This window comes from Carettochelys insculpta, chromosome 5, assembly GCF_033958435.1.
Source record: "Carettochelys insculpta isolate YL-2023 chromosome 5, ASM3395843v1, whole genome shotgun sequence".
Taxonomy (NCBI): Eukaryota; Metazoa; Chordata; order Testudines; family Carettochelyidae; genus Carettochelys; species Carettochelys insculpta.
The window spans coordinates 36,579,167-36,596,023 of NC_134141.1; the positions used below are offsets into that span (position 1 = coordinate 36,579,167).

Sequence of the window (16,857 nt, forward strand, 5' to 3'; positions counted from 1 at the left end):
TTACTGAATTCCCGTTGGCATCAGTGAGACCAGTGTGTAACCAGGTTCCTTTTATAACCTCATTTGCAATTGCATATAAGTAGACAGACTTTAATTATACTGGTTTAAATTTTCCATGCTTAGTTTATGCCCCATGATTGAACTTTTATTTTTAAAAAAGCTTGACCAAAATTGATGACATCATTTCTGAGAACAGGGCCGTTGGCAAATTGGCAGATTGGCTGATAATAAAATGTTCTGAATTTTTATATATTTTAAGGGCTTCAATGAATATTTTTTTCCCATGGAGGACCATGAAATTTGGCAAAGTACCTTTTCCTGTGTCCATGAAAATGTACCCAGACTTGGCTGAACTATAATCTATTTAAAAACTAAACAAAACAAATCCCCCTATTTTACACATTTACAGAAGAACTGTAGAGCTTTATCACTTAATTTTCAGTCTCCTAACTGCACTGCCTATCCTCCCAGCCTTCTGATGAGTCTACTATAAAGTTCTGATGAAGCCACAGATACAGGCGTTCAGATGCGATATAAACAAAATGACTTCTGGCACCCCTTTCTCCAATGCAGTACAAGGATGGGGTGGGATGGGGAATAGCATGTGTTCATATTAGGGCAGCCAATAAATCACAGTTAATGTATGCAATTAACTAAACAATTTGTTGAATTAAAAGCTCAATTAGTGTTAAGAGAATACCAATTGAAAAGAAATATTTCTGGATTTTACTGTGTTTTCAAATATATTAAATTCAGTGACCACAGAATACCTGTACAGTGCTTTATTATATTACAAATTTTTGCATTGTAAAGTGATAAAAGTAGTATTTTTCAATTTCTCATACAAGTACCGTGGTGCAATCTCTTGACTGCGAAAATGCAGTTTACAAATGTAATTTGTTTTGTAACTGCACTCAAAAACACAGTATAAAACTTCACAGGCTGCTGATCCACACAGTCCTATTCTTTGTTCAGCCAGTTGCTAAGACAGACAAAGTTTGTTTAAAATGCTGCACTGCCCACTTACAATGTCACCTGAATGAGAGAGCAGGTGTTCATGTGGCATTGTTAATCCAGCTTTGCAAGGTATCTACTTGTCAGGTATGTTAAACATTCATATGCCACTTCATGCTTCAGCCACCATTACAGAGGATGTGCATCCATGCTGATGCTCATTTACAAATAAAATGTTAATTAAATTGATGACTGAATTCCTTGGTGGATAGTTTTGTCTCCTGGTCCATTTTACATGCATTCTGTCATCTATTCCATGCTATAGTAGTCTCATAAGTTTGTCTTTAAGAACGCTTTCTCTGCAGGTTTGATAAAAACACAAAAAGGTATCAATATGATCTTTCTAATGATGACTACAACACTCAACCCAGGGTTTAAGAATCTGAAGTGCATTCCAAAATTTGAGAGAGACAAGGTGTGGAGCATAACTTTAGAAGCCTTGAAAGAGCGATGATCGAATGTGGGAACTACAGAACCCATGTTACCAAAAAAGAAAATCAGCATTCTCCTGGTGGCATCTGACGCACATGATGAAATGAATGTATGTCAGTCCGCGCTTCTTTTGACCATTATCAAGCAGAACCTACCATTGGCATGGATGAAAGTCCCCAGCATTGTTTGAAGCGTGAAAGGAAATATCCATCTGCACTGTCACTTTCAGATGACATTATAAGCAAGAAACTGGGCAGAAGCATTGTCTGTAAATGTAAATAAACATGTTTGTCTGGGTGATTGTCTGAACAAGAAGTAGCAATGAGTGGATTTGGCTATGAAGTTTTACATTGTTTAGTTTTTGACTACAGTTAATGTACATAATTCTAAATTTGTGAATTCAACTCATGATAGAGATTTCACTATAGCTCTTGCCCAGTAAACTCTCTTAACCAGTATTCATTTAACCGGTATTCAGATAACCAGCACTGACACCAGGTGCTATTCCCGGCACCTGCGTTTTCTCTTCCAGGGGAGCTGTGCCCCTGGGAGCTTTTTAACCACAGCATAGGCCAGGGGATTTGGCAGCTTAACCCTGGCTGGGACAGTGGCTGGAGCAAGGAAAGCTAGCCTCCTCCCTCCCTACCCCCTGCAGGGTGGGCTGGGGCCCGCTGCTGGGAGAAAGTAAACCCTAGAGGCTGGTAGGGAGTCTAGCAGAACAGCAGGCCTGAGCATGATGAGCCAGCTGCCCCCAGCCTGCTCGCGACAGCACAGGATAGGGCCAGAGCTGCTGCACTGGTAGAGGCAGTTCTCTGAGGGCCGGGATGCCCAGGCGTCGGGGAGTGGAGTGTTGGCATAGTGTAGACCCCAGATGGTGAAGGGATCCTCCCAGTTTTCTGAAATATTTGAATATCTGGCAACATCTCTGTCCTGAGGCTGCCGGATACAGAAGAGCTAACTGTATTAGGGGAATGGAAAAACAATATTTCTTTTGCTTTTACAGTGCACATGTGTATATAATCCAAAATATAGTGAACAATGAGCACTTTTTTGTGTTGTATTATAATCAAGATCAATATATTTGAAAATACAGAAAACATCCAAAATATTTACATAAACACTATTCTATTGTTGCTTAAGTGTGATAAAAATAATTTGACAGCCCTAGTTCATGTAATTAAAAGTTGCCTCACAATGTATTCACAGAAAGGGGCAGTGTTAACCACCCTAACTGCATCACTTCCTAATTTGGAAGTGTTGACTTTGACAATAGCCTTAGGAAGTAAGCAGACTTGATGTCAAATCCTTCCTTGAGTTACCAGTATAAGCCCAAAGGCATCACTACATGAGTGCAGATCTTACTGATTTTTTTAAGAGCTTTTTGAGAACTTCAGCTAAAATACATGCTATATTAATTCTGTTCTGAGATACTGTCTCAGCACAAACAGTGTAGTCAAAAAGAAAATCAGTCATTTCCATCGCAAGTTCAACATCTGATTTTTATTGTTGAACAGTCACCTTTAAGGTAAAAGCTGGCCGTAAAATCACTTTGCAAATACTGGTACCTCCTAAAAATAGCATCAGCAGAGAATTCAGAACAGATGAAAGGAATTAAATTGTCATTGTGAAGTATTAGCACACTGTTGATCTAAGCCTTTTATGCTATGATGATGCTACAATAAATATCATGGGTGATAGTATTGCTGCCAGTAAATTAGTAAGCTTTTTTTTTTTTTTCATTTAGCCCAACCAGAGTCATTTTTTTCCTTCAAGTGGAATATTGTGGCACGGTTACAGTTACACTAGTGCAGCCTAGTCAGTGTATGCCTTCTTTATGTACAAAGTCTCTTCCCTGCAAAGTTTGCAGTTAGAGAGTTTTGGCAGAGGATGGAAAAATTTAGTTAGTGACAGCTGTCACAGAGGTTTTACAGTGCGCTAGATTAAGAACACCTGTCAGTTGGCAACCTGTTCAAGTGACTATATTAGCAACAGATGTTGATTGACAGAGTGGTTCTATTGCTAGGCACTGCTGGGATGCTGGCTTGTTTGCTTACTTAGTAGCGGTGTGTGAAAACACAAAAGAGGCATACAGTTACCCAAGAAACAGGCATGGTTACGGTTGAGAATGGCATCACTGGGTGCAACATACAAATATTCCTTTGTGTGCTGGAGCACTAGGGTACAATTCTCATTGCAGCAGGCTTGGCAGTCATGGGCAAAGTAAAGAGCTTGGGCTTCTGAGACTGAAGCCCAGCTTATGTTGTGTGGCTTTCAGTGTTTAAGGACTTGGTCTGGAAGGTGCTTCTGAAAGGTCACTTTCACAAGTTTTTTATACATTACCAACTTGTTCTTAGATGAAATGTGAAATATGAATTCCAACAAATAATTTCAAAAGGAGAAAAAGTCCAAATGACTGGGTGTGTTTGCATATGCCCTTTCTAGTCCCCCCCCCATTGCACGAGTGGGTGGTTTTTTGGGCTCTAAAATCATTCTGGGTTACTGGGAGGTGATGGAGGTATTACTAACTGTAAGAATTTCAACCTTGGATGCCTAAAATTAGGCATCTTAGTAGTAGTCATCTGATATTTTGCAACTGTACTGAGCACTGTCTGCTTCCATGCTGAAGACAGTGTCATTGCATTGGTGAATAGTTTGAAAGGTAGCAGTGTTAGTCTGTGTCTTCACAAAGCAAAAAAGCAGTCCTGTAGCACTATAATTTTAGGTGATGAGCTTCTTCAGATCTGGCAAATTCTGATTAAATAATAACTGAGGTAAAGAGAATTTAGCAAAGGAAAAAAATTGGAAAAAGCTGATAAATTAGCTAGATAGGACAGAAGAAGACGTTGTGAGGAAGTGAGAAGCAAAATAATTTTCTGCAGGTTCTATTAAGTGGGCTTTCTGGGATCACTGTGAATATAGAAGGTGCAAAAACTGTCCTTGTAATATGTAATGTAATTGGTATCTTTGAGTCCAAGGTGACAAGTATCTTAACTTGAGAATGAACTCCAGTTCAGATGTATCCCTTTGTAATCTGGTGTTGAAGTCTTTGTTTTAGAATGCATACTTTTATGTTTTGGATGCTACGGTCTGCTAGATTGAAATGATCACTGGCAGGGCATTGCCAGCTCTGTCCACTTATTTACACTAGATATACCATTGCTGGACCTAACAATGTCAGTTAACAATCAGAGTTCATATTCCTGCAATTCCACCAATGCAATATATGCCATCATGTGTCAGCAATGCCCCTCTGCCATGTACATTGGACAAACTGGACAATCACTTTGCCAAACCATGAATGGACATGGATCAGACATTGGGGATCTGAATATACATTGTTATAACTGAGGGCAGAATTTAGCTCACATACTGGTGGAGGATGTATGAGTTGACTTTTGGTGCTAATGAATTTATTTCAACTGCCAGGCTTTAATTTCTTTAATTGCAATTGATTCAATTTTCATTATTGAATCATTAACACTACAAATGTCCTAGACATGTAAACAAAAACACCATGTCATTGTGTTGCATTAAAACAAAACAAATGTCAGAGTAGACATAACATTTAGACCAGAGTCGCAGAGTGTTTTGAAGCCACTTAATGAGCCCAGAGGAAGGGCATAGAGTAGGTTGCCAGTTGTGCACTTTAAAAATGCATTAATTTCAATAAGGGGGGAAAAACAGTAAAAATCAAACATACCTTCTATTGGATTACTCACAATTAGAATGTGACAAGAGAAAGCAATAATTTTATGCATTATAAATCATGTAAATGTGAAAACAAATATTAAAGAAATAGGATTTTCTTATAGTTTAGGCTCTAGATTGAGCTTCCTGAAATCTGGGTTCAGACCTTGACTCAAACACAGGCTTCCTATTTGACTTTGGAAGACACAATTTTGGGGAGCAAAGGCATTTCAAAGTGCCTGTGGCTACACGTATGCTGTCACTTCCAAGATTGACACTTAGAAGTTGCTGTGGGGGAGAATTAGCCTAATGAAGTGCAGTGTATTCACCGCAGCACTTCATTAGTAGTCTCCCATCAGTCTGATTACCATACCCCCTTTGAAGTTGGAGGCAAATGTAGACAAGCCCACTCTCTTTGTGCCTTAGTTTCTCCATCTGTATAGTGGGGATGATACTTAAAGCTTTTTGATTGTAAGGATTTTAGGACAGGGCAGACTCTTACAATGTGTATGTGCCATGCACAGTGGGACACTGATGAAAATAAGTGCAACATGTTGTTTGATGTAATAACTCTCTCAGATTTGATGTGAGCTGGAATAATAAATGAAGTAACACCCTGAGAAGAGGTTGTGGTAAGTCAGGATGAATAAGATGTAAATGGAAACTAGCTACTAACATAGCACCATCAATTATGAATCACATATCAGTAAGACCAAACTATGTGCTAATCAGTCTACATTATTTTAGGAAAAAAATCAGTGTCATCTTGATTTTTCTTTTCCAATTTATACAATACTTTTGGTTAAATTCAATGAATGAAATCCTGACTCCTCTGAAGTCAGTGGCAAAACTACTATTGATTTCTTTGGGGACCAGGATTTCATCTAGTATATTCTAACTTTCCATGTACAAGTTGAACCTCCCTAATCTGGAACACTTGCATCTAGGAACTTCCATAATTGGCATGGTTTTAGTTAGCTGCATAACCATTTATCATGGGCATGGCCAAGTTTCCTGTGGTCCTATAAACTTTGTTTACAGTCGCCAGTCCTGGCTTTCAGTGTTCTGTGCTGTTGTTCAGCTGTTATTTACCCCTGAAAGTTTTCTGAGTCCAGTAAGCTGTGAAAGTGTGGATAATGCGCTAGAAAATACTGACCTCCCAAGTGCTAGATGAGAGAATTTGCTAGACCCAGTCAGGTCTTGAGGGTGATAGACGAGAGAGGTTTAACCTGTTGTTATTGCTGATAATTCTTTTTTGGCATAGAATACCTCTTTCTCCCAACTCTTCTCCACACACCATACTATGTACCTATCCTAAAACACAAAGTAGTTTGATCCTGGAGCCAAATGACCTAAAACTGAACTTTTGCTGTCTGTTCATCACCCGCAAGCCTATAAAATGTGATCAAAACTCCTAATAATCCCTAATAATAATCTGACTACCAGAGGGAGGCTTCCAGACAACTCTCCAATACCAAATTTTACAGGCTACTTTCCTCAGATCCCATCGAGGAATACACGAAAACTATACACAGTCTGCTCAGGACACTCCCTACACAAGCTCAAGAACAGATTTATACCAACACACCTCTAGAGCCCCGTCTGGGGCTATTCTACCTACTACCCAAGATCCACAAACCTGGAAATCCTGGACGCCCCATCATCTCGGGCATTGGCACTCTCACTGAAGGACTGTCTGGTTATGTGGACTCTCTCCTCAGACCCTATGCCACCAGCACTCCCAGCTATCTCCAAGACACCACTGACTTCCTGAGAAAACTGCAAGACATTGATGATCTACCAGAAAACACTATCCTAACCACCATGGATGCAGAGGCTCTCTATACCAACATCCCACACAAAGATGGAAGAAATGCTGTCCAGAACAGTATCCCTGATGATGCTACAGCACATCTGATGGCGGAGCTCTAACTTTATCCTCACACACAACTATTTCAAATTTGGCAATGATATATACCTTCAAATCATCGGCACAGCTGTGGGTACCTGCACGGCCCCTCAATATGCCAATATTTTCATGGCTGACCTGGAACAGTGCTTCCTTACCTCTCGTCCACTAACAGCCCGTCTCTACTTACACTACATTGATGACATGTTCATCATCTGGACCCATGGGAAGAAGACTCTGGAGGAATTCCACGGGGACTTCAACAACTTTCACCCCAACATCAACCTCAGCCTGGAACAGTCCACACAGGAGATCCACTTCCTGGACACCACGGTGCTAATACACGATGGCCACATCAATACCACCCTGTACCGTGAACCCACTGACCGCTACGCCTACCTTCATGCCTCCAGCTTCCATCCCAAACAAACCACACGATCCATTGTCTACAGCCAAGCACTAAGATATAACCGCATTTGCTCCAACCCCTCTGACAGAGACAAACACCTACAGGACCTCTACCAAGCATTCTTGAAACTGCAATACCCACCTGAGGAAGTGAAAAAACAGATCAACAGAGCCAGTCGTGTGCCACAAAGCCTCTTACTACAGGACAAGCCCAAGAGAGAAAACAACAGAACACCACTAGCCATCACCTACAGTCCTCAGCTAAAACCTCTACAGTGCATCATCAGGGATTTACAACCCATCCTGGACAATGATCCCCCACTTTCACAGGCCTTGGGAGGCAGACCAGTCCTTGCCCACAGACAACCCGCCAACCTGAAGCAAATCCTAACCAGCAACTATACACTGCACCACAGTCACTCTAACTCAGGGACCCATCCATGCAACAAACCTCGTTGCCAGCTCTGCCCACATATCTACACCAGCAACACCATTACAGGACCTAACCAGATGAACCACACCATCGTGGGTTCATTCAGCTGCACATCTACCAACATAATTTATGCCATCATGTGCCAGCAATGCCCCCTGCTATATATATTGGACAAAGTGGACAGTCTCTACATAAAAGAATAAACACACACAAATCAGATATCAGAAATGGCAATACACAAAAACCTGTAGGAGAGCGCTTCAATCTCCCAGGCCACACGGTAGCAGACTTAAAAGTAGCTATCCTACAGCAAAGAAATTTCAGGACCAGACTCCAAAGAGAAATTTCTGAGCTACAATTCATCTGCAAATTCGACGCCTTCAGCTCAGGTTTAAACAAAGACTGTGAATGGCTGGCTAAATACAGAAGCAGCTTCCCCTCCCTTGGTGTTCACATCTCCAGATCAGCTGCTGGTAGTAAGCCTGACCCTTGCTGATTGAGCTAACCTGGTTATCCCCACCCTTGCTCTGGCTTATTTATACCTGGCCCTGCAGATTTCCAAGACCAGCATCTGATGAAGTGAGTCTGTGCTCACGAAAGCTCATGCTCAAAACTTTTCTGTTAGTCTGTAAGGTGCTACAGGACCCTTCGTTGCCATAATAATCCCTGTGAACTTAAAGTGGCCAGCAGCCAAAACAAGGAGGGAAGAAAATCACTGTTTTAAATATAGCATATGTCACTTCTTGAACAAAAAAAAAAATAAGATCCTTGCATCTAAATCGTTGGTCATGAGCTATTTGTTTCCTAAAGTACATAATTTGTGCAAAAGTAGTCTGTCTTGGAGAAGTTAATCTCAAGGCAAAAAGCTTGGCCTCATTTTTTACCTTCGCAGCTACCATCTCTAAGATCTGATCACAGAGATGCTGAAAGTAACTTACCTTACCACAACAGCTTGAAAACTTTGGAAAGAATACTGTTTTGAGGTGTTTATTATCTTTTGAAGAGGGGTGAGGTGAGAGATCACTTTGGAACAAGGGGGAAAGGAGTTGAATCTTCATTTTCGTAAGTGGCTTAGAAGTGTTAAGTGTGTATATATAAGACATTTAGAAAAATAAGTTAGGTGCTTTTTAAAATGTTTCTTTATTAGGATAATCTGGCTCTTTGAGAGCCAGGAAACCTGGGGATAGCCAGCCCCACCTATGCCATAATCATTTGCCTCCTGTTTTATTTTTTAAAAGGATTAATGGGGGTCAGTTTTCAACCTGATGAATGGCTGAGCTTAGTAAAAGGGCTTCAGGAGCTCACTTTGGAGGAGGAGTTACTGTGGACAAGTTGAGGTGTGTCTGGGAAAGTCCCTGCGGTAATGCCTGGAAGTACTTAAGTGAAGAAGCTTTTGAGACAGTGCTCTATCCCAGAGCAGGAATGGTAGAAAGGTAACCCAGAAGGGACTAGGAACTGAGTTTAGAGGGTGGGCTGAAGTGGAGAGGGAAGAGTCTTTTCTTTGGACTTGTTACTCTGGAAGGTGATTAAAACACAGAGGCTACATCTACATGAGAAGTGTCTGTTGACAGAAGTGATTGTCAGAACGGATTTCCCAACAAAACTTCTGTTGATGGCTGGCATCTCTACGCACAAAAAGCAATCAAAAGAGCAGTCTGCTCTGTCAACAGAAAGCAGCCAGACTGCCCAGCCTTCTCGCAACAGAACAGCTGACTGGAAGCTCTGTAAGCAGGGCTGGCTGATGAACTGGAAGCCCTGTCTATCAACAAAAGGGCCCTGGAGCAGCTACATGGCTGTTATGTGGACAGAACACTGTCAAGAGCAGTGTTATACCTGAATGGGAAGAGGTGTAATGCTACTGGCAGATGTGCCGGGTTTTGTCGACCAAAGAACATTTTTGCATTTTTCCCAACAAAAGCCCAGTTTTGTTGGGAAAAGCACTTCTTGTACACACAAACAAAGCATCCAAACTGCAAGGTTGAGCTGTACGTATCTGTTGTACAGTTGGAAAACTCTGGATAGGGGAAACCTAGGCAGAGCATGCCCACAGAACTATGGCTATATAACATGGGGTGTAATAGGGCAGGCATGCCCTTGGATAGTATCCACTGATTTCTGTGCAGTGGTGTGTGGATTTTTTTTTTTTTTTTTAATTAATGTATGACCAAAGGCTATTCAGCCATATTTAAGCGAAGAACAGAAAGGGGACCTATTGTCTGATGGTGGGGGTGGGGAATCCAACAAACAAAACTGGTTTAGCATAAACCATTGAGTCAAGTGAAATATGTTTTACAAAAGAGGGGACAAAACTGCAAACCTTGTGAAATGCAGAGCTAAGGAAGACTCTTCAACTAAATTAACCACGCATGAGTAGTGAAAAGTGTACCAAAGGTACAGCAGTATTGAAACCAAAGGCGGCTGCAGAATTTGTGGCATGGCTTTGCAAGGTGTACACGTGAGTGCTTTAGATGTGGAGCTTGTATATGGCTCAATAGTGATTCTGGCTAGAAGTCAGGGCCTGGTTTCTTCCCTGTACCTTGTGCGTTGCAGCTTCAAATTGTCCTTTAGGCTGGATATTAAAGATACCGTCCAGATCAGGTTGCAAGATGGAGGGGTCTTCCCAGACCTTATAGGAGAGGATATGTTATTTCCTATCCTCTTTGCAAAGTGCCCGTCGTCGCACAGTGAAGTCCTGGGAAACGATTCTTCCATTGGTTATTTAAAAAAAAAACAAACAAGACTCCATATCTGTGGTTTACTATGCAGCTTCTCTATAAAAGGTGTCCATGGGCTGCGTTTGTGTGGCATGCACAGAATGGGTGGTTGTGCGTAGTGTTACATGTGTATTAAGGTTTTATGAAGTGATTGAAAGTGAATTTTTGGAGACAGTGTATGATATTGTTAAACTCAATAAATGAAAAATCATGAGTTTGGACTCCAAGTTTCATGTGACTGTTTTGTGGGGTGTTTTGCCCTGAGTTTCTTTTGAGCTCTTCCTGCCCATCCTCTGTGTCTGAAAGAGAAAATTTGTGTTGCCATTGCTTCTAAATTTAATTGGTAAATTTTAATATGATTTTTGGCCCTTGCTGTATGAGTTCTCGCCTCTGCATCTGTCTATCCCTTGCCCAGCAATAAGTTCTGCCATGCCCCCTTTACCACTGCTCATCTTGTGGGGCTTTCCTCCCTCTTCCAGGTTGTGGGTGCAGCTCCATGGGCTCTTGACCCTATGCTGCTCCTTGCCAGCCTGGATCTTGCAAGCCAAAGAAGCCAAGGTGCTCTCCAGTCCCCTTTGCTCACTTATGGGAGTGGGGAGTAGAACTCCTTCCTGTTGTTCCTGCTCCCTCCTCCTGTCTTCTGTGAAAGGTGAGGGGGTAGGACTCTGCCTGCAGTAGCTCTGATTAGTTACTCTGGCTCAGAATGTGAGGCAAGCAGCCAATTAGTGTTGAAATTCACTTGAAGACTGGAGCTTCTCCAGGCATCTCAGACTGGCTGCAGCCCCATCCAGGATCAGGTCACTCTGAGTTGGGGGAGGGAGGGGGAAATCATGAGATCTGGCAACATTGAGTTATGTGATCACACACTTTGAAGACTGCATTATGAAGTGTAATCATAGATGCATAGTGAAGATTGTGCCTATACCGTTAATGTAAGAAATAATGAATCTGGCTCATACTTTTTAAAAAAAGTGAAGTAAGACTTAGAAGTTGTGTCTAAACACACCCTATTTGGAAGTTAAACTTCAAAGTAGGGCACTACTCTGTTCCTGATAATGGAATAAAGACCTTGAAGCTGGGCTTCCTTATTTCAAAGTTAATTTCGAAGTAGGCACTACACGTCTTCCCTTACTTTGAAGTTAGTTCCTAACGCAGACACACCCTGAGTATTATTGTCTTTATGATACTACAGGGAGATTTCTTAAAAACTTTAACGATTCTTCTCAGCTAAATGTGTAATGAATAGGTGATTTTTTTTTAAATGTATGTACGTTTCTTTTCCACGGAGGGCAGGAGCCACGGTTCGCACATGCATTCTAATGTTTGTGTTCCCTTTTATAAGAAAGGGTAAGTCAGTCACCTCCCTTAGGAGTGGACAGTGGCTATTGTTTAACCGCATGTAGCCAAGGTGTGATAATCAGGGCTAGTATACCCCTATGAAACTTAAAAAAAAGAAAAAAAAAGTTGCTAACTCTTGTGATTTTTTTATTATGAGTTTTGTAATATTAAATGTTGGTCACTTTAAAGTTCCCCTTTTTTTGCAGTTGTGAATGTGTGAGGACCTCAGCCTTCCTGGTTTGTGTTTCTAATTCTCATGGTTGCAGAGAAAAGCTTCTGACTTCAGTTCCAGAAACAAAACAAGTAAATTTGAGCCACTTATCTTCTAATTTTTAAGCCAATCTAATAGATTTGTAAGAGGTCTGGCTCATGATTTTTAAGCACTTGGGGTTGGTAATATTACAGACAGGCTGAAGTCAGTTATCCATGCTAGAATGAAACAGGACACTGAACTGAACACTCTTATATGTGCAACAAGTGTAACAGAATCTAAGGGAGGACCTATGTGCATTTTTGAAGATATCAGTTGTCTGAAGTCATTTCTTTTACCACATAAGCAGTTTGTCATGTCCCGCCCCGCAACATTTCTGTAGCAGTTGCAGGAAAGAAACAGATGTGCTCAAAAACTGATCCCTAGCCCAACAGAATAAAATGCAGGAAAATCCTAGCCCATCATTCATGCTCTGTCTCTGAATGGACAAAGCTTTTCTCCTCTGGAGTGTGTCCATGCAGTAATCCTGGTTAACAAACATGCTTGCATATACTCATATGTTTCTGCCAATTGAAAAAAGCGTTCCTCATGCTGAGCACCTTGGGAGCACATCAGGACTACTTTTAAATCAGCCAGAGATGTCATTGCAGAGTTGGTATCTTGGAGTGTTGAGCCTGGCTGCCTTTGTTGGGCTTTTGGGAAGGACAAGAGAACCTTTATTTGTGTATATCTTGTGGATGCTTATGGTAAAATAAGACCTTCAGTGGGTGACAGTTGTGATCTGGGAATTAGAGGCCTCCTTGGAGTCAACAGCCAGAGACATGTCAGCTCTTCCCTGCTGGTCAGTGTTTGATAAAATACCATTACTCTGTTGAAAATGTGAAAGGGTTACTCTGCATTACAATTTATGAAGTTTCAACAAAAAGTTTGTCAAAACTGCTTGACAACTTGAGGGAGAAAATAAAGCACGATGGATACTGTTTACTCCATTATAACAAATTGCTCCCTCACACCCAAAATCAAATGCATCAATACATACCATAGTGCATTGGAAAAGGGGTCTGTTTCCTATATCTTGATTTGTCCTCCAAAATAGAAGTTGCATGGTATTGCATTGCAAATGACATTATATCTTACAAAGTGGGTCTTTGCCCATGAAAGCTTTTGCTCCAAAATATCTTGTTAGTCTAGGACTTCTAGTTGTTTTTGCAGCTACAGACTAACACAGCTACTCCTCAGATACAAAGTAGAAGTTAACATTTTTCAGGAATGCATAAAGGTCCCATTGAATCCTAAGTAACTTGAGTGCTCTTGAAAGTTTTACCCTTTGTCATAAATGGCTTGCTGTGTTAAACAAGTAGTTATTGGTACTCTTCAGCAGATAGGATTAACAGGTGCCTGAGGTTCAAAGTGGGACAGTGCAGAATACACTCCATTACTTCTCATTCTGCAATTTCTTAGGGGTACAGGAGACTGTGGCATATCTTATAGAATCAAAGCAATTGTAAGTGGCATAGGCCTTAATGCTGTTATTGACTGCACTGAGCAGATCTGCAGAAAATGGTACAGCTTGGGGACTAGTTTGTGCTGGGAGAGGTGGGGAAGTATCTCACTAGGTAATGATTTTTTTATGGGTGGCCATCGCTTTTGAAAAAATGGCACCAAGGTCCCTCTTGTTGAAAACTTCAGACAATAGAAGTGAAGTGAGTCTCCCTTGCATAGTAGTGTGTGCTACATGTGAAGCCAAATAGGTGACTGTGGCACATAGTCACAGCATGTTTTTGGAAACAAAAAGCATAATCAATGGGAGTGAGTGAAGGGAGAAGAGCCAGGAATTCCTCACTTTGGCTCTGGCTAGTTATATGGGGCTTTTAATGTATAATTTGCAAGCCATTTAACTTCTAAGAACCTATGTTGTTGTCTTGGTGGAGTCCTCACCTTGTGTATGGTCATCAGACTGTCATAAGTGGACCTAAACTTTGGTTCCACCATGCTTCCAAGGTAACTGGGCCTGAATGGCACTATTTCTGTTTTGGCTTCTCAGGGGTACCGACTTCTGGTCTGCCCCCCTCATTGGAATGTGGAACCTTATAGTCCAGTTGCCTGAGGCCCCAGAGTCAGTGCTGAACCTCACCTCATTCCCAGTCTCTCCTGCAGCTTATGCGTGCTCCCCAAATCTCCATCATCATGGCATTTACAGTGTAGCTCCCTAGGGCCCATGTGACAGAGAAAGCATGGAACCCACTATCTTTGCAAAGCAACTTCTAATACACTCACTTTATTCATAGATAGCGTAGATAGGAATACAGGTATAGACAAAACAACAGAAACCTGATGTAATCCTTCTCTTCAATGGGATTTCAGTCCTGAGAGCATTTGGATTTTGACCTCTGGCGTTTGGGGAGGTCTGGTCCATCCTACTCCATTCCTCCTGTTTTGGTCTGTCAGCCATCTTGTTGGAGAACCTGACCCTTTTAAACCTGTGTTTGACACCCCTTCCTGTTTCTTCTTGTTTCATGCTTCTTGCCCTTTAGCCCAGATGTTGTCAGTGTCATTAAAAGTTGATTGTGCAGCCTGTTGTATCCTTCCCTGAACGCTAGCTGTCTTAGCCTAATCAGTTGTTGATACTTGTTATGACTTTTTCAGCTCCACAGATATGGTCTGCCAACTACAAGATGGGGAAGATCTGGTCTGTCCAACCATATATAAAATGGAAATTTTTAATTCACACTGAAGGTTATAGTCTTACAAAGAGTTCATAAAATCGAATAGAATCCATGAGTTTATAAAGACAGCTTTCCAGAACTGTCACAGATATTACCCTGTTTATAAAATACTTCAGATTGATGTGACAGGGCGAAGGTGGTAACCTTCAAAAGAAACCAAAACAGAGCTCATGCCTCTGCTTGCTTCATGATTTATAAAGGTGGCTTTTCCCTGTTTGTATTTCATATCAGAAATTCACGTGCCATACCTCCGTCACAGCCTTTTTAAGGAACTCTTTTTTTTTCAAACTTCTATCAGTTTTGGGGTCCACAGTTAAATGATGGACTATAATCCAGTAACATTTTCAACAGTGATATAAACTTAATTTACGACATACCTAAAACTACCACATTTTTAGATATGCCATTTGAAGCTCAGTAAACCCTCAAGGAATAATTTTATAAAAGCATAGAGTTCACCACTGAAATGAATACATTACTTGAATAAAGACTGAGATAACTGTGTGTCTGTATTCTATCAAAACAAAAAAGCAGTCAAAGTGCTACTTGACTGCTTTTTTGTTTTACTTGAAGAAGGTAGCTTAAATGAATTTAAGTTCTCTGTATCTGACCATGAAGATTAGCTGGTGCACACATCTGAAATGCATTTCTTGTTGTGACCTCTGTTTTAGACATGTCAGATGACAAATCTTATATTTTGCAGACAGTATACCTCAAAGGCCACATAAAAGCCTACAAAAATCTTTATTCACATTTTATGGTTTAAAAACTTAATTGCCAAATTCTGCCTTTTGATACCATGTGGAACTTCCATGGGAATCTGGGGAGTTAAAAATATATATATCTGGATGGATTCTGGCCTTAGTTCAGTGTAGTTGCATATGTATGTATTTTATGTACATTGGGTCCTATTTCAAAAGTTACTATTGATTGTGGTGTTATAAACTCATTATGGTTTGATAATAGAATACATAGAAAATAGTTTCAGAATTATGGTCTAGTGTACATTGATGCTCACTGTGCTAATAAATACTTTGGCTCCATTTGGGTAATAGTGAGCCATACTACAAATCATTGTACGCTATCAGTAGGTAATGAAACCACGATGATAATTCTGTCAAGCATTTGGATCTCAACCAGTTGAGAATTATAGCTGCCCTTAACAAAAGGGGATCGTTCTACATCTGAGCTCATGGCTTTGAGTACCCCCATATTTTTATGGAAGTATATTTTTGAATATGTTTATGGATATTATGAATACAGTTTATGCAGAATAGGGCAAGTGAACCATCATCCAAGAGCTGGTGATCCCCTGAATGTGGATATTCTATTTGTGTGCATATATCTTTCTTGTATGCAAAGTTTGAAAAATGAAGTGTAACCCAATTTATTAATTTAGATCTTCTAGTGAAAGCTCTTAGTGATAGTTAAGGAACCGAATGGTCTTGGTTTTACAGTAAGACTGGATTGTGGTTGGTCCTACAAAGACAGATGACCATGCCACCTAGAGCTGGAATCCATCTTGTATGTTGGACTCTTTGGGAGTGGGGTGGGGAAATTGCACAAGGGATTCTCGCTCTGGGTAAATTCTATTTAAGGGATGGGAAGCAAAGAGGGAGGGTCATCAGCTGGCATCTTAGACTACTCACCACCTCAAGGGAACAGATGAAAGGACCTGAAAAGAAAAGAACTCTAACGAGGGGTGAAGCTGTTAGACCCATGTCAGAGAAAAGATTGGCTCTGGCTTGAAGAGTTTTACCTGAGATAAGGATTAGGGTGAGAAATTATGATTTGTAATAGTTTCTCTTGGTGTACTAGGGTTAGCAGCCACTTTTTGCTTGTTTTAGTTGAGGAACTTACTTAGATCCCTTGCAAAAACTTAAATCCTTCTTTATACTGAATGAAATCAGTTTTATTGTCAAACCCAGTGTAAATAATTATCACCTGGGCAGGGCAGTAGCTGTGCATTATTATCTTTCACTGAA

At 40.8% G+C, this 16,857-nt stretch overlaps 1 protein-coding gene across 13 annotated transcripts in view; it reads left to right on the forward strand.

The window, feature by feature from the left end:
• The window catches only part of ADAMTSL1 (ADAMTS like 1), a 627,217-nt gene that overhangs the window by 52,607 nt on the left and 557,753 nt on the right, over window positions 1-16,857 (forward strand). The gene's annotated exons all lie outside the window — the stretch shown is intronic.